Genomic DNA, 19,261 nt, shown 5'->3' with positions numbered 1-19,261 from the left:
AAAAAAAAAAAAAAAAAAAAAAAAAAAAAAAAAAAAAAAAAGAGTCCTCAAAGAGAAGCTGACAATTGTGAAATGGCTAAATTGACTTAGGTCAATTTTATTCTTAAAACTTGACAGAAGAAATTATTACAAGAGCTACTTTAGTAATTTCTTTCCCTCTATTTTGTACCATATGTCATCAAGATATGCCTTCTAGTTTTTACCCCAAATCTTGTCTGTTATAATTTACATATGGTTCTACTGAATACACAGATAAATGAATTAGCCCCAACCAAGATATTTTTCCAGCAGAGTTAGCTTTAAAAAAAAAAAAAATCTGTGGTTAAAGACACTTGATTTAGGGAGTAGTTAAAAAGCAGCATTATTCTCTGCTTGGCTGAAGATAGCTGAGAGGTTGTTTGGACAGCTTAGCAGACGCTGTTGGTAGTAATCTTTCTTTGTGTGCAAGAAACTTGTGCTATGTTAATGCCTCTGTTCTGTCAATTTGTTACAAGCGGAATAGGCAGTAACGAAGTTGAGATGATGGTTTATTTATTTATTTATTTTTTGCGGTACGTGGACCTCTCACTGTTGTGGCCTCTCCCGTTGCAGGGCACAGGCTCCGGACGCGCAGGCTCAGCGGCCATAGCTCACGGGCCTAGGCGCTCCGCGGTGTGTGGGGTCCTCCCGGACTGGGGCATGAACCCGTGTCCCTTGCATAGGCAGGCGGACTCTCAACCACTGCGCCACCAGGGAAGCCCGATGATGTCATTTTTAAAAAACGTTTTGTTTCATATAAATGAGTATATACTTCAAAAATGGACTGTACCACATCTCTAAAAAACAGATTTGTACTGCTTTGAAATCTGCATCCAGTACTCAAAAGTTAGCCTTAAGGCTGCATAAGATCTGGCCTCGGGGAACCTCTGGACCTCACATCTGATCTTTTCTCCTCATTTACTCTTGTCTGGTAGCCCTGGCCTCCCTGCTGCGCCTCCACCACTCCCATCACACTCCCACTCCAGGCCTCGCTGTTTCCACTGCCTGCAGTATTCTTCCATCTTTCTGACAGCTCCCTCCTTTCTCCATCAGGTCTCTGCTGAAATGTCACTCAGGTAGGAGTTCCCTCACAACTTTATCTAAAATATTCACCTCCATCACTCTCCAACCTCCTTATCTGCTTCATTTTCTTCACAGCACTTACCCTTCATATTACATACTTATCTGTTTATCATCTCACATTAAGTAATATCTACAAAGGCAGAGAGAGTTTTCAGTAGAGTTATGGACTGAACTCTTTCCATGCCAATAATCATACGTGTATGTTAGTATTAACTTTTTAGAATTGTAAAATAAAACACATGCCAAAAATTACACAGAACACGTGTATAGCTTAATTAATTGTTATAAAGTAAGCACCTTTGTAATCACCACTTCAGGTCAAGATGTCACTTTCGCAGCCTCCGTTCAGCTCTTCCATGTGCCTTATTCCACTCACAACCCCTGCCTCCCCATGAAAGCATCGCTATCCTGATTTTTATAGTAATGCCTTCCTTGTGTTTCTTGAGTTTTAGCACCCAATTGTGCATCCTACTGTTTTAGTTTAGCCTTGCCCATATTTTTGGGTTGATCGTCTTTCAGTTTTCTTCAAATCTATACATTCACCATCCATTCCTTTATTTTTCTCATAACTTATTCTTTGAAGAACTTGGGCTGTTTTACCTGTAGCATTTCCTACATTCTGCATTTTGCTGATTGCACACTCAGTTTATTTTAGGGCTCCATCAAGGGCAGTTTTTGATCAACCAACTATAGTCTCCTCTAACCAGGCCTAACTGTTTACCCAGGTGCATCCTGTGTGGAATCACATAGGAGCTCTTGGCCTGATGTAAAGGCCTCGGGCTAGCAGCCTTAGAATGCATTCCCACACTGAATACCATGGTTTCTGCAAATATATATTAGCATGATATTGTAATTCGTTTGGCCTTATCTTCCAGCATCAGACTCTGTACTTCTCCCTCTAAAGCATAATGGAATCTGACTTTATTATATGTCTGGGGCAGTAGTGTGCTAGCAAATCAGCCCTCTGAAAAACCTGACTTGTGGCATTTGACAGTTCCATAGTGTAACTACTCACCATGGTCATTTTCAAACTGCTAACCTGAAGTCTCTGTACCTGGAGTTGGGAAACGACATGCACACTCAGCTCTCAAGAGCTGGTATGAGCTGGTTCTAGCACACCACTGTCTGGGAAAATAAGGGGCAAAAGGAGGGGGACATGAGGGTAACAGTCACCCTCTGGAAAGTTAACTTGATACTCTGTCACATGAGGTCCTTAAAAGTGGAGGCTACTTGAGTAACCGCAGCCAAAAGAAGAGAGACTTCTATTGCTAGGCAGCCTTGAAGGTGGCCCCAATATTTTCACAACTGTCCTTGTGTGGGGACTGGGTATAGTGACTCACAACAAAATATGGAAAAAGTAATGGAATGTCACTTCTAAGGTTGTCACTTCTAAACTGGAGCTGACTGCAGCCCGAGCTTCAGGTTCATAACAGCCTCTGAGACCCTGAGTCAGAAGCAACCACTATGCTGGGTCCAGATTCCTGACCCTCAGAAGCCATGAGTTAATAATGTTTATTATTTTAAGGCACTAAGTTTTGGGGTAATTTGTTATGCAGCAGTTGATAACTGATGCAACTGCTCCAGGAGATTTAGTAGGTTTGAGGAGTTTGGAGTCATCTAAATCCATCCAATGGCCCTATTCCAGTTCTTAAGCCTCAGTTTTTCCAAACAATATCCTAGCTCTCACATAAAAAGCCTGATGAGCCTCTGAATTACAATTTTTTTAAAAATTTAGTTTTTACTAAGGTAACATTGGTTTATAACATTATATAAGTTTCATGTGTACATTATATTTTGACTTCTGTATACATTAAAGCATGCCCACCACCAAAAAAATTAGTTTTCACCCATCACCATACAGTTGATCCCCTTTACCCATTTCACCCTCCACCTAGCCCCTTCATCTCTGGTAACCATTTCTCTGATCTCCATATTTACATGTTTGTTTTGTTTTGGTTTGGTTTGGTCATTAATTATTATTTTGTTTGTTTTTTATTCTGCATCTAAATGTAGTCATGTGGTATTTGTCTTTCTCTGTCTTATTTCATTTACATAATATAATCCATTCATGTTGTTGCAAATGGCAAGATTTCAATTTTTTTAATGGCTGAGTAGTATTCCATTATGTATATATCTAATATATATGTATGTGTGTGTGTATATATATATATATATATATATATATATATATATATATACCATTTCTTCACTAGCCATTCATTCCCTGGTGGGCACTTAGGTCATTTCCATATATTAGCTATTATAAATAATGCCATGATGAACATAGGGGTGCATATATCTTTTCTATTTAGTGTTTTCACATTCTTTGGGTAAATACCCAGAGGTGGGATAGCTGGATCATCTGGTAGTTCTATTCTTAATTTTTTGAGGAATCTCTGTACTGTTTTCCATAGTGGCTGCACCAATTTGCATTCCCACCAACAGTGTAGGAGGGTTCCCTTTCCTCCGTGTTCTTGCTACCACTTGTAATTTCTTGCCTTTTTGATAATAACCATTCTAACAGGAGTGAGATGATATCTCATCATGGTTCTGAGTTGCATTTACCTAATAATTAATGATGTTGAACATCTTTTCATGTACCTGTTGGGTATCTGTATGTTTTTGGAAAAATGTCTATTCAGATATCTGCCCATTTTTAAAATCAGGTTATTTGTTCTTTTGTTGTTGAAGTTGAGTTCTATGACTTCTTTGTATATTTGGGTTATTAACCCCTTGTTGGGTATATGATTTGCAAATATCTTCTCCCATTTAGTAGGTTGTCTTTTCAATTTGTTGATGGTTTCTTTCCTGTGAGCAGCTTTTTAGTTTGATGTAGTCCCATTTGTTTATTTTTGCCTTTGTTTTTCTTGCCTGAAGAGACATATCCAGAAAAATATTGCTAAAGCTGATGTCAATAAAGCACTGCCTATGTTTTTTTCTAGGAGTTTTATGGTTTCAGGTCTTACATTCAAGTGTTTAATCCAGTTTGAGATGAATTTAATCCACTTTTGTGTATGTTATGAGATAGGTGTTCTGGTTTCATTTTTGGGGTTGTGGCTGTCCCATTTTGTCAACACCATTTATTGAAGAGACTATTCTCTCTCCATTGTAGGTTCTTTGCTCCTTTGTTGTAAATTAATTGTCTGTATGGGTTTATTTCTGGGTTCTCAATTCTGTTCCATTGATGTGTGTGTGTGTGTGTGTGTGTGTGTGTGTGTGTGTGTGTGTGTGTTTGTGCAAATGCCATGCTGTTTTGATTACTATAGCTTTGTAGTATAATTTGAAATCAGGGAGTGTGTTACCTCTGGATTTGTTCTTGTGTCTCAGGATTGCTTTGGCTATTCAGGGTCTTTTGTGGCTCCATATAAATTTTAGATTTCTTTGTTATATTTCTGTGAAAAATGTCCTTGGGATTTTTTGATAGGGATTTCATTGAATCTGCAGATTGTTTTAGGTAATATGGACATTTTAATAATGACAGTTCTTCCATTCCATGAGTATGGAATAGTTTTCCATTTATTTGTGTCTTCTTCAATTTCTTTCAACAATATCCTATAGTTTTCCATGTAAAGGTCTTTCACCTCCTTGGTTAAATTTATCCCTAGGTATTTTGTTCTTTTTGTTTGTGATTATAAATGGGATTATTTTCTTAACTTTTTTCTTTCAACTTATTGTTAGTGTATAAGAACACAGCAAATTTTTGTATTTTGTACCCTGAAACTTTATTATTATTTCTAATAGTTTTTTTTGTGTGTGTGTGTGTGGAATCTGTAGGGTTTCCTATATATAAAACCCTGTCATCTGCAAATAGTGTTAGTTTTATTTCTTCCTTTCCAATACGGATGTCTTTTATTTCTCGTCCAATTGCTCTGGCTAGGACTTCCAATACCACATTGAATAAGAGCAGTGAAAGTCTTGTTCTTGATTTTGGAGAGATAGCTTTCAGTTTTTCACCATTGAGTATGATGTTAGTTGTTATTTTCTCCTACATAGCCTTTATTATGTTGAGGTATGTTTCCTCTATATTCATTTTATTGATAGTTTTTATTATAAGGGTGTGTTGAATCTTGTCACATATTTTTTATGTGTTTATCGAGATGATCATATGGTTTTTATACTTCTTTTTGCTAATATGGTGTATCACGTTGATTGATTTGCAGATGTTGAACTATCCTTGTATCCCTGGAATAAATCCTACTTGACGAGAGTGTATAATCCTTGTAATGTATTGTTCTATTCAGTTTGCTAATATTTTGTTGAGGATTTTTACAGCTATGTTCATCAGAGGTATTGGCCTATCATTTTTTTTGTTATATGTTGTCTTTGGTTTTGGTGTCAGGGTAATGTTGGCCTCTTAAAATGAGTTAGGTAACGTTCTCTCCTCCTCCGTTTTTTGGAGGGGTTTGAGAAGGATAGGTATTAGATCCTTCTTGAATGTTTGATAGACTTCACCTGTGAAGCTATCTGGTCCTGTACTTTTGTTATTGGGAGGTTTTTTGATTACTGATTCAACTCCTTGCTAGTAGTTCATCTATTCACATTTTCTGTTTCTTCCTGATTCAGTCTTAGAAGGTTATATGATTCTAAGTATTTGTCCATTTCTTCTAGGTTGTTCAATTTGTTGGCATATAGCTGCTCATAATAGTCTGTTATAATCCTTTGTATTTCTGTGATATCCATTGTTATTTCTCCTTTTTCATTTCTGATTTTATTAGAGCCTTTTCTTTTTTTTTTCTTAATGAGTTTAGTTAAAAGTTTGTCAATTTTATCTTTCGAAGAACCAACTCTTTGTTTTACTGATTTTTTTTTGTTTTTTTGTTTTTGTCTCATTTATTTCACTCATCTTTATTATTTCCTTTCTTCCACTGGTCTTGGGCTTCATTTGTTTTTCTTTTTCTAGTTCTTTTATGTGTAAGGTTAGATTATTTATTCCTCTGAATTAAACTTATATTGTAATTCTGTATTCTTCAGGAACATATTCTGATTTTCAGGTACATGAGTCCTATGGTTTAAGGATATGAGATTTGTTTAGACTAGTTAAAGGAGACTACTGGTTTTATGGCCATGTTTTAAAATAAAAATTAAAAATCTCTTTCCAAGCTCTTTAAGACAGTTGTTGTATTACCCACTCCCACTTTAATTGCCAAGCACTCTGGTAAAGCTTTGCTTGCAATAGTTACTTCATTCTAAGAAATCACAGGTGATAAGTTAAGCAATCATTTTGCTAGTACATGAACTACAAATGTCTCGTTTTTCATAGTCTCTAGATAATCCCTGTATTCAATCCAATCAGATTAAATAATCAATCCCACATTTCTCTCCTTGAAGGTCTAGTCTCTGCTACTGCTTTGGGTATCTGTGTCAGTCCAGATTTAGTGCAGGAAATAGTAACCAATCTAGGTATTTTAAGCAGAAAGAGATATATCACAGGGAGTAAAATCCTTGGCAGGGGGGCTTCCCTGGTGGAGCAGTGGTTGAGAGTCTGCCTGCCAATGCAGGGGACACGGGTTCGTGCCCCAGTCTGGGAGGATCCCACGTGCCGCGGAGTGGCTGGGCCCATGGGCCACGGCCACTGGGCCTGCGCGTCCACAGCGGGAGAGGCTGCGGCAGTGAGAGACCCGCATACCGCAAAAAAAAAAAAAAAAAAAAAAAAAAAAATTCCTTGGCAGGGCTGATGGAATAGAAGTCAGGAAGGACAGATGAAATGATTGACTTTAAGAGCACAATACCATACAGCCCTCTGTGCCTCTGGGCTCTGGTAATGACACTCTCTTCATGCTCTTCAGGACTTGAGAGGTAATTGCCACTGTCACTAGCTTCATACTACTGCTTACCCCTTTTTAGTAGTCTCCTTATTAAAACTTTTCTCAGATTTCCCCAATTTGAATCTGCTGTTTCCTACTGATTCCCAAATCTAATCTTGTAGATATTCTAATATGCTAAATTCTCTTCAATATTACAAATGCTTAAAATAGTAATTATACTAGACCAAACCACTGATTACAAATTTTTATTCTTGAACTTAACACAAAAGTATTAACATTTTACCTGGAGGTAAAATATACTTACTCGTGAAGACTGCTCTGTGTGGCTGCCTGCACGGTTTCCTGACTGTGGGGGCAGCAGTCATATCAACTCCTCTCTAACAGGTAGACTCCAGAGTTGGGCGGTGCACACCCAGCACAGTTGCATGTGGTGGCCCGGTGCCTATCAGTAGAATGCTTTTGCTATTCCAAGGATATGGAGGTTATCTTCTCAAGCAAATTGAGGCAAAAAAAAAAAAAAATCCCAGCACACTGAGGCTTCTGATTGGCTGGAGAATTTTGGTGTGGTCTTAGGTTTGATTTTCTCCTTGCTACTAACTAGTACGAGTTTTTTTTTTTTTCTTTTTAATTCCATGCTCTCCAGATAATGTATTCTCACAATGCACATATCCCAGATTCACTTTGAACACTATCTAATTCTGTCTGATTTGAGGCTGAAAATCCCAACCCAGCTTACTTCACCACTTGATTGAATTAAACTAATCTATTTATTGCCTGCCTCTTCTTGGGTCTTCCTGTCTAAAGCTATCTAAATATCCTCTGATTGAATCCCGGATCTCTCTCTCTCTCTTGTCTTTCTCAGCAACACAACAGGAGAGTGATTATGAATGAGGGGATGGTGACACAAAATGAGGCTGAAGATGTAGGCAGAGGTCAATCATAAGGAAACAAGCCTTTGAATGGTGGTGTTTTGTTTTTTTTTTCCACGAGGAAATCTATATTTTATTTTATTTTTCAGTTTTATTGAGATATAATTGACAAATAAAATTGTAAGATATTTATTAATAAAATGTACATTGTGGTGATTTGATATATATACATGGTGAAAGAATTCCCCCAATCTTTAATTAATGCATCTGCCACTGCACATATTTGTTTATTTACTATTATTTTTTGGTGAGAAAATTTTTGTTCTACTCTCTTAGCAAATTTATATTATATATGACAATGTTATCAACTATAGTCACCATATTTTACATTAGATCCTCAGACCTTATTCATCTTACAGTCGAAAGTTTGTACCCTTTTATCAGCCTCTCCATATTTCTCCCACCCCATAATCTCTGGCACTATTTTTCTGCTCACTGTTTTTAAGAATTTGACTTTTTAAAAAACTTCCACGTATAAGTGATACCACGAAGTATTTAGCTTTCTCTGTTTGGATTATTTCACTTAGCATAATGCCTTCAAGGCCCATCTATGTTGTTGCAAGTGGCAGGATTTCCTTCCTTCTTATGGCTGAATTCCATTGTGTAGTGAAATAATGTATATACACACACCACATCTTTATCCATTCATCCATTGATGGGCACCTAGGTTTCCATGTACTAGCTATTGTGAATAATGCTGCAGTGAACATGGAAGTGCAGATATTTCTTCAATATCTTGTTGTCATTTCCTGTGGATATATACCTAGGCGTGGGATTGCTGAATCATATGGTAGCTCTATTTTTAATATTTTGAGAAACCTCCATACTGTTTTCCATAGTGGCTGCACCAATTTGTATTCCCATTGAGTGTGAGCAAGGGTTCCCTTTTCTCCTTATCCTCATTGAAAGGTTTTAAACAGGAGCCAGTCTTGAATTAGTGTGAGTTTTAAAAAGATCTCTCTGGCTGAGTTACAAAGAATGAATTAGAGTGGCAAGTGTGAATGCAGAGAGAAGAATTAAAAGCCTTTTGCCAGGTTAACATGGAGCTGGGTGGCTTGGATTAGTGTTAGTGGAAAGAAAGACTGGTAGATGGATTGGCAAAGGATTTTGGAAATAAAACTTATGGGACTTTTAGTGACTGGATCTAGGGAGTAAGAAAAAGAAGAGGTAAAGGAAGATCCTTCGTGATAGCTGGTAGATTGTTGTAATGTTTATTGAGACAGGGGGCACCTTGGGTGTAGGCAGGGGAGGGAGCGCAGGGAAAGACCCCAGGTTCAGTTTGAGGTGTCTGTAAGAAAGTTATTCAAGTGATGATGTTGAGCAAACATAAGATATATGGTTTGAGAGGTTGCTAATAGTAACTGGAGCAGACATGGAGTCCTTAAACTTTTTAAAAATGCAGACTTTAATGAGTGGGGGTGGGGTGGAGGAAAAATAAAGGTAGAATAAAATGTAACAAATTTTTCTATCCATTCATGCTACATTGATTAAAAGAATACTAATTGAGGGCTTTACTTACACTTGATATTCTAAGTACTGAGTGAAGCGGTGAACTGAAGTCCCGACTTTAAAAGTGCCTACTCTCAGTGGAAATAAATTCAAAATGTTGAGATTAAATGGCCAATGCTGCCTTCAGAAAGAAATAAACAGGTAAAGTTTGGTTTTATTTATTTATTTTTTTAGACATGTCACATTGATACTGCTTTTTCCATTATTTTGTTGAACTTTTTCTAAGTGCTCTATTGGCCAGTAGTGCTAGTTAATTTCCATAAAATGTTTATATTTATATATCCAGAAATGCTGATTGATAGAGTGTTCTTCTTTTATGTATTCTTTCTTGAACTTTATTAGCATCAAAAGTCTCCTAGATATTACCCACTAGATGAAGAAACATGTCACAAGGAGAGGCTTTTATTGTATGTGTATAAAATAACTTTATAACCCAAAATATGCTACTAAAAATCCTTCATATAGCAGTTTTACAAATGTAATTTAAAAATATTCAATAGAATTCTTTCCAAAGATCTTAGTACAGAAAGCTAAATTCTATGGAAAAGTATGCTTTCCTTAAAAATCTATTTAGGTTGAAATCATGGCATACTATGTTTAAAGCAAGGAAAATAATCTTGACAGTAGAAATAGGGTGTTCTTCTTGTTCTAAAATACATTCGCATAAATTTTGGAAAACAAGTCATAATTTCATTGAATATATCCAAGTTCTAAAATTCCCTTGTTTAGAAATGTGCAAATTTGCAAATATGAAGTGAAAGTTGGGTTGCTTTAGACCAAACAAAATAAATAATCCATGACCCCATCTGAAGGTCTTTGTGAGACAGGCCAACTTTGGGACTTTTATTTATTTATTTATTTATTTATTTGGTTGCACTGGGTCTTAGTTGCAGCAGGCAGGCTCCTTAGTTGTGGCTCCAGGGCTCCTTAGTTGTGGCTCTCTGGCTCCTTAGTTGTGACATGTGGGCTCCTTAGTTGTGGCATGCATGTGGGCTCTACTTTCCTCACCGGGGATCGAACCCAGACCCCCTGCATTGGGAGTGTGGTGTCTTACCACTGTGCCACCAGGGAAGTCCCCCAACTTTGGGACTTTCAATGTAATAGTTCTATATTGTTGATTATTGCTGATAATATTAGTTGTTGACTATTAAGTTGTCAATAACAGTTGGGCAGGGAGGGATTCATTCTGCTCAGCAAATCAAAATGCTAAATAAGCATTTACTGAGTGCACAGGGTCTTGAGCTACAGAGATAAAAAGACTCAAAAGCTCTTAATGCAGAGAAAATTTCTTTCCTCAGTATTCTGTCTAGGAAACATACATGGGCCCTAATGTGTTATATATGGTACCCATGGCTGGGAACACTCACCAATATCCACCCATTCCTACCTGTTTTAGCAACATGGCTTACTTTTTCAGGTTTGCACAATCCTTTTGTTTAGCATTGCTGAGAAGTGAAATGTCACATTAACAAATTTTCTAATAGTTTGGATAACATGTTTAGTAATTATATTAGTGAGCGTTCTTTGAAGCAAATAGAAATTACTCTTTCTATCTGCATATATAGGGGATTAGAGGTTTCCCACCTGTCAGATGGGATAGGGAAGGGCAGGTCAAGAAGCTCACTGCCAATAATCTCAGCCAGCAACATTGCAGTGGGTGGTCCCCAAGTGCTGTGTGCTTCTCATCCATCATCTGCTCAGCAACTGCCTGCTACCGCCAGTAGAGAGTACTGGTTTCTTCTTCCCTTTGGAATCTCTCCAAGTGCCCCATTCCAATTCTTATGGTCCCATTCTTTCCCAGTCAACACCCTAACTTTTACAAAAGATGCTTGACAAAGTTCACTGTGCGTTCAACTTTCATAGTTATCCAGCCAACGATAGGATCATATTTCGGTTTTGATTTTCCGATATCTCAACCCTGTAGCTACAAGAAATAAAAGGTTCTTTCAGGACAGTCCGAAAGGCTCTTTGGTTCTCTGACTTCTTGAGAATTTAAAAGTTTTCCTTCTGTAAGCTGCAGTGTTACGTATTCAGTCAGCTCTCTAGTCCCTGTCATCAGACTTCCTACTAGAACATTCTATTGCAATAGTCCTTTAGTCTTTCAACACTTAGTTCTCTCTAGATACTTAATTCTAGGCAACTAGAAGGGGAAATTTTAGGAATGATTTTGCCACTGCACGTTGTGTACCAAAAAGTGCACTTTTTACTAGCAATGAGGTTATTACGTCTTTTAAATTCATTTAGATTTAGAACAAATTGCAGATTCTCTTATTTGAGGTTCTGTTTTACTGGAACTGCTGCCAATAATAGATGTTCTAAGAGCCAGAGTTTGGTCATTAAAGCAGAAATCACTCTGTATATTTCAAGCATGAACTGTTTTAAAAGAGGAAATTAAAGACCTACAAACCATCTGAAAGGCTAGGGGATCTGAATCAGAGAAGCCATTTCTGAGAGTCCCATCCCAAAACACTGAAATGGGTGGATCTTCAGAGCTCACTAAGACACCACTGTAAATATGCTGACTCTCTGTGTGAGGGGTTGGCAAACTATGGCCATGGGAAAAATCTGGCCTGCCACCTATTTTTGTACAGTGTGGGAGCTAAGAATAGACTTATGCTTTTAAATCGTTGAAAAAAACAAAACAAAAGCAGAATAATATTTTGTGACGTGTGATGATTACATGGAATTCAATTTCAGTGTCCATAAATAAAGTTTACTGGAACATAGCTATACTCACTTGTTTATATATTGTTTATGGCTGCTTTTGCTTTACAGTGACAGAGTTTAGTAGTTGTGACAGAGAAAATTTGGCCTGCAAAGACTAAACTATTTACTATCTAGCCCTTTACAGAAAAAGTTTGTTGATTCTTGGTCTGTGCATCTGACTGCAAGTTCTTCTGCCAAATATAGCTTCTCTTTCTCTTCTGCTTTCCAAGTTTAATGAAAATGTCTCTCATTGGAAAATCCTCATAATCATATGGGGAAAGTAATTTTGAGAAATGTCACTCTTGGGTTCTCTGGATGCCAAAGAAGCAGTAATATTGAGTTGACAACAAACAATTGAGAATAATCACAGTATGCTTGGTAATCCCCAAGGCCACTTTTAGATTAAATGATTAGCAAGAAGGACTCACAGAACTCAGAAAAGCTGTTATATTCACTTCTGTGGGTTATTATAGCAAAGGGATACAGATGAAAAGCAGCAGAAGTAAAATGTTCATAAGGCAGAGTCCAGGAGAGACCAGACATAAGTTTCTAATGTCCTCTCCCAGTAGAGGTACACAGATGTGTTTAATTCTCCCAGCAGTGACACGTCACAACACACATGAAATACTTTCTGCCAGGGAAGCTCATCCAAACCTTGGTGTCCATGGTTTTTATTGGGGGTTGGTCACATTGGCATGGTTAATTGCCCATATGGGTGGCCTTATTTACTCAATCTCCAACCCCTCCAAGGGTCAAGCGATTACTACATGGTACACGGCCCCACCATAAATAAATATACATTGTCAGTATAAATTATCTGGAGTGGTCCAAGGTCCCAGAAAAACAGGAATACTCTTATTAGGCAGGATGTTGCAAAGTCTTAGAGATTATCTCTCAGGAATGAGACAAGGACCAAAATTTTCTTTGGAATGTGCAAGATTTGGACAACCCAGTCCTGCTGAGATAATCCTTTATTCCACCCATAGACTCACTGAAATCTGGATCTCTAGGAACCTCAGAGATTATCCAATTAAACCTCCTTTTTGATAGATGAAAAAATAGAGGCTTTGGAATCAAACAGATGTGGTTTTAAATCCCAATTTCATTGCTTACAAGCTGTGTGGCCTTGGAAAAGTTATCTAACTTCTTAAGGCCCAGTTTTCTCCTCACAGATTCATAGTTAATAGGATTATAATAAGGACCAAGTGGCAAGGAAAATTCTTAAGTCAGACGAGTGGTCAAAACATGGTGGATATAGGAACAAGAGACATGCTCTTTATCTTTCCCATTCAATCTACAACTAGTAAAACATCCGTAGCTCAGCAAAGATTCCTCAGCCAAGGTGTTCCAACACCCCAGGATGCCAGAGAGATCCACACATCTGTACATGTGAGGTTGGGGGATTGGGGCACACAGAAGAGGCAGAACTGGGGGAACAAGGAGGCAGTGCCTGTGACCTTGGCCCCCCCCCCATGGAAGCTGAGCCGCAGCCCCAAGGAACTGGTAGCAGCAGAGGAGCAGGTGCACGTGACTGTGGCCTCCTGGCCACAGTGGCACCCATGGCCACAAGGAACCCGGCGGCAGTGGCTGCAGGGCCTGTGACCCTGGTCCTTCCAGCCACTGTGGTGCCCGAGACTCCAGAATCCCCAGCCGTGACAGCAGCGCCTTCGACCCCAACAACCCTAGATGCAGAGAAGACACCCCTAACCCTTGTTCCCTCCCCACCTCCCTGCCCCGGCCACAGTGGCCATGCCCACAACCCAGGTGTGACCTTGGGCATGGTGGAAGTTCCTGCTATCCTGGTGCTTTCAGAGGCAACGTCAGTGACAGCAGCATCGCTGGCAGGGGCAAGGCACCAGCGATCCTGGGGGGATAATCCCTGACGACACCTTTGGCAGAGGCGCTGGAGAGTGGAAAGTGCCGATTCTCAAATACAGCCAGAGGCAACTCAGGGAAGAGAAACCAAAAGCTTGTGCTATAGCACCACCCACTGAAAAAAAGAGAAAGTCCGCTAATTATCAACCTGGTAATTTTTCGAATCAAAGTAAACAGAGCTTCACCTAACAAGAAGGATGTTCACCACTTCAAATGTGTTGTCAGAGAAACAACTTACCAGGCACCATGAAAACCCATAGTAGCACAGTATGACAAAAAGAAAACGACAGTTCTCCTGAAACCACACTTAAAGTCATGATGTATTGTGATGGAACTGATAGAGAATTCGAAATAGCTGTTGTGAAGAAACTCAACAAGCTACAAGAAAACTCAGAGAGGCAGTTCAGTGAGTTCAGGAGTAAAAGTAATGTTACCGAGGAGGTAGAAATGCTAAAAACCTTCGAAGTTCTGGAGCTAAAGAACTCAGTAAATGAGGCGAAGAATGCATTGGAAATAGAGCAGATGATACGGAAGAGAGAATTCACCAGCTTTAAGAAAAAATCTAGCAACAGAACCCGCCTCTGCCCCTCCCCTCTGCCCTGCGCCTTTGCCCGCAGGCTCAGCTCTGTCAGTGCTCGGTGCCCCTGCGTTCCCCCCAGGCCCCTGGGTGATGGTCTTGACGGTGGCCGTGTTCCTGGGCTGCGCCTTCATAGCGATCGGTCCTGTGCTAGCCCTCTACATCTTCACCGTCACCACTGGGCCCTTGCACATCATCTTCCTCATCATCAGAACTTCTGGTTGGTGTCTCTGCTGCTTTCCTCCCTTGTTTGGTCCATGGCAGCAATCACTGCTGACAACAAAGATGGACCAGTACAGAAATATCTGCTGATCTTTGGCATGTTAGTCTCAGTCCTTATCCAAGAAATGTTCCAGTTTGCATATTACGAACTTTAAAAAAAAGCCAGTGAAGGTTTGAAGAGTATAAACGCAGATGACATAGCACCCTCTATGCGATTGCTGGCTTATGTTTCTGGCTTGGGCTTTGGAATCATGAGGGGAGCATTTTCCTTTGTAAATACCCTGTCTGACTCCTTGGGGCCAGGCACAGTGGGCATTCATGGAGACCCTCCCCAGTTCTTCCTTGAATTCACCTTTCATGACGTTGGTGATCATATTACTGCATGGGTTCTGGGGCATTCGTGTTTTTTGATGGCTGTGAGAAGAAAAAGTGGTACGCCCTTCTGTAGTTCTTCCCACCCATCTGCTGGTGTCAGCCCTGACCTTCATACATCCTCATTACAGATTAAATCTGGTGTCAGCATACATCATCCTGGTGCTCAGGGGCATCTGGGCATCCTTTGCTTTTGGAGGCAGCTGCCAAAGCCTGAAACTCTGCCTGCTCTGCCAAGACAAGGGCTCCCTCCTCTTCAGCCCACGCTCCAGACAACCTGTGAGAACCAGCGCTTACCAAACACTAAGCTGCCTCTTGAGAGAAGCACAGCTGTGCCTTTTTCTAAAAATCCCTTTTCCTGGTGGGGGTTAGAAAAAACAAAATTATCTGGATACAATATGGCTTTCATGCAACAGCTTTCTGAAAGGGATACGTCAGTGGTGTACAGACTGACTGCATGTTAGAATCACCTGGGGAAACAAAGAATACTGATTTCTTTGTATCATTTCTTTGTATCAGGGCTCCACCCTCCAGATTTAATTGATCTGGGCATTTGGTAATTTTTAAAGCTTCCTAGATGACTTCGATGTGCAGTCAGTTTGAGAACCATCGATGTTCGAATAGGAACTTCCTGAGAACCCTGTAACTGAGTAAGAATCAGATGTTTAGCTATCTCCTAACTCAGCTTGTGCTTAGCAAGCAAGTATCTGAATGTCAAATCCTGGTTAGCCTTTGTCTTTTGAAGTTCTGAAGTGACAAAAGGCTAAAGGGCTATCATCTCTGTGAACTGGTTTCCCATGCTTCACTTGTACCCTGTTTCGTGAGAACATGGTGGGCTGTGCTTCTAACTACAGTAATAAATTGCACTGACTTACTAATGATCATTTAGCCAAAGTAAACTATTGATTAACGAGGTATATTTTTCTGTAGTTTTTCCATTCTCGGTCTTGCTTTTCTGAGGTATTACATTGTTTCTGAGCGTAGATTCCGTTTCTTTAACTAAAAACCAATTATTTTCTGACTTCCTGGGAAGATATTCTGAAACCAAGATTTTTTGTGCAACTTCTGCAAGTCTTTCCTGGGCTTAAGGCTTTTCATAGGCTCTGCCCTAAGGCAGTGTTTACCAGCTGAGTGCTAGCTGCTGGACTAGTTGAGGTGAAGCCCATGATCTATTTCTGAGCAGCTCTGCAGGTTGCTGAGTGATGTACCCTGGGACAGGCTTCACTGGAGCTGGCAGAAGTCTACCAAAAGCAGGAGGAAAACAAGCCAGTAGGGTGGGATTGACACTTACAATTTGCTCCTGTAATACTAACTAGCACTTCTCCCTAAATGGTGCAGTGGAAAATTGGAAATGTGTCTTAAACTGCCAGGTTCATGCTTTTACATATTCCATATATCCTTTAGATCTAGTAGATGTCTCTGGGTTTTGGTAGCAGATACAGCATCCCCTTTATAGGAGTATCTAAGATGTTCATTCAGCTTCCAAATAACCCTTTTGTTTCCCTTTATAAAGAGTAATTTGTGCCTTTATTAACTAGAAGTTGTTCCCAGTTGATGGTTTTTAGGGAGCTGATGATGTGAAATGGAAATTCACTACACATTAAAGTGAGAACCTCAGTGAATCCCCTGTGTGCAGTAGAGCATCCAAAAGACATAGAAGCAGCAAGAGAGGGCTCACCAGTGGCATGGTAGATGGGAGAATTTGACAATACTGTGATGGACAGGTTTAAAATGGAAACATAGCCAGTGTTTTGGGCTAGTCACATATCTTACCAGGGACCAGAACCTTACCCGGGAACTAGACCTTTATCAGTGAAATCCCCTCTCATGTTTAAATTATTAGAATTTTTTCAATCTACATATGCAGGAGGAGTAGGGTTTCCAGTAAGGCTGCAGACAGTCCCATAAGCAATTATAGTTATTCTCCTAAAGCTTACTTCAGCACTAATACTAACGCCTCCACCGGGGTTTGCAATTTTCCACCATTATACAAGACTTTCCTTAGACTAGATGAGTCATAGGAAGAGTCAAGGACATAGAGATCGAATAGTGAAATTTACTGTGCACAGTTGAGGGGAACAAGATACTCATTGAACTGGGCTTCATTCCTATTGGAGTGTGGTGTTCTTTGATGAACAGGATAAGAAAAATATAGAGTTGGTTATTACTGTTGACTTACAAATCTCTTAAATGGATAGTCTGATAAAATATTTGCTGATCTGTAAAGTGTAGCAATATCTGAGAATATTAATATTGCTCATACTTGAGCTATGAGGATTCCTCTGCGCATTAATAGATTTAATATTAAGTAAAAAATCTGGAATATTGTGAAATCTCATTTATAAAAACACCTCAGGCAAGAAGAAAATTTTCCTTGATAGTGACACTGTTATCTTAGTTCAGGAAATCATGTAATACTCCCTGATTACCTATGAATAAAGGAACTTTGTAATCCTTATTTCTCTTGTGAGCATTGCTATAGTCAGCTTAGGCACTACTGTTGCAAATAGCCTTGCTTTGCCTGATGCCAGAGAAGCCCAGAGGGAGAGTAGTCTTCCTCTGTTGCTGTGTGTATATTGAGATGCATCTTTTTTCTTCTTTTGCATTTGTTATCTATAATGAGCTTTCTGAGCCCTGAGAGTATTTGCAGAGGAGGTAGTGGTGTTAATCTTGTATGTTGTCCTCCACACAGGGCTTTCTGTGTTTTGGAGGGAAATGTGGCTATAGTTAAAGTTGACCTTGGAATGTGAATATTGTTACAGCACTTCACTATGTTGCCATGTGAATAATAGAGATTGATTTTGGCTTTCTAATAAATTTATATTCATTTTTTTTTTTTTTTTTGCGGTATGCGGGCCTCTCACTGTTGTGGCCTCTCCCGCTGCAGAGCACAGGCTCCGACGCGCAGGCTCAGCGGCCATGGCTCACGGGCTCAGCCGCTCCGCGGCACGTGGGATCTTCCCAGACCGGGGCACGAACCCGTGTCCCCTGCATCGGCAGGCGGACTCTCAACCACTGCACCACCAGGGAAGCCCTATATTCATTTTTAACTGATACGAATTAGTAGTTGTAACTGGAGAAGTTTTGTTACCCTCAAGCTTGGCCTGCCTGACTGGCAATATATTATAGTAGTAGCAGCCTCTTTTAGAGCATCTTAGTGAAAATATGGCTGAAAGGAATAAATGGTATCTGCAGACTGTGTAGAAAATGGCTTTTGTTCCCAATGCTAATATCTTTTCAAGCACATTTCAGTGTTTGCTGAGAGTGGCAGATACACATCAAAGATGCTAGGTGTTCTTATCCATAGAGTTGGTGCAAGATAAGCAGTCCAGACAGAAGCTTCCTCCTACCCAATGCTCTTCCCACTAGCCCTCCTACTAGTTCATCAAACTAGCCTCAAGACAGGGATTAGCAGTTAGAGTGGGCCTGAGGACTCCAGGGAGGCCAGGGTGGCAGCCCATCTCGGGCATCTGCAACCTGTTTCCTGGGAAGAGCTCCTTGAGAGTGCTAGCTTTTTGTTAGTTAAGTTTTTCCTGGACCCCACCATCCCTAACTGCAGGTAAGCAAAGTAGATGTCACAACAAAACAATTTTAAAGTTCTTTGCTTAGAGCACTTTGTTTATGATTGCAATGTTTACATTTCTCATTTAATAAAAAGCTTTACTTCATTCCATTAAATTTTAGTGTTTAGAGGGGTGGGCACTGTCTCTTGTACAATATGTATCATTTTATATAAGTTATACTGTTATGTCATATATACTTGCAATATCAGACCTTGCATTTAATACAGAAGGCAATAGACTCTTTCCAGACCTGTATTTTTCAGTGAACAATAAAAAGATGGTTTGTCACTTAAAAAAATCTAGAAAAGAATTCAGGTAGAAGATAAGAAAGAACTAAGATTTTTTTTTTTTTTTTTTTTTTTTTTTTGGTGGTACGCGGGCCTCTCACTGTTGTGGCCTCTCCCGTTGCGGAGTGCAGGCTCCGGACGCGCAGGCCCAGCGGCCATGGCTCACGGGCCCAGCCGCTCTGCAGCATGTGGGATCTTCCCGGACCGGGGCACAAACCCGTGTCCCCTGCATCGGCAGGTGGACTCTCAACCACTGCGCCACCAAGGAAGCCCAACAACCTATCTTATATCCAGTAAGGGGTGAATATCTGAAATAAAGAACTCATACAACTCAACAACATAATAAACAGCTGAT

General features: G+C 39.7%; 1 pseudogene; it reads left to right on the top strand.

Moving 5' to 3' along the window:
* The first annotated feature begins 14,203 nt into the window (after positions 1 to 14,203).
* LOC103085859 (gamma-secretase subunit APH-1B pseudogene) lies at positions 14,204 to 15,428 on the top strand (annotated as a pseudogene).
* Positions 15,429 to 19,261: the final 3,833 nt, after the last annotated feature.

This window comes from Lipotes vexillifer, unplaced genomic scaffold (assembly GCF_000442215.2).
Source record: "Lipotes vexillifer unplaced genomic scaffold, Lipotes_vexillifer_v1.1 scaffold837, whole genome shotgun sequence".
NCBI classification, from domain to species: domain Eukaryota; kingdom Metazoa; phylum Chordata; class Mammalia; order Artiodactyla; family Lipotidae; genus Lipotes; species Lipotes vexillifer.
The sequence above is the reverse complement of the archived record's forward strand: the minus strand, read 5'-3'. Positions and strand labels throughout refer to the sequence as shown.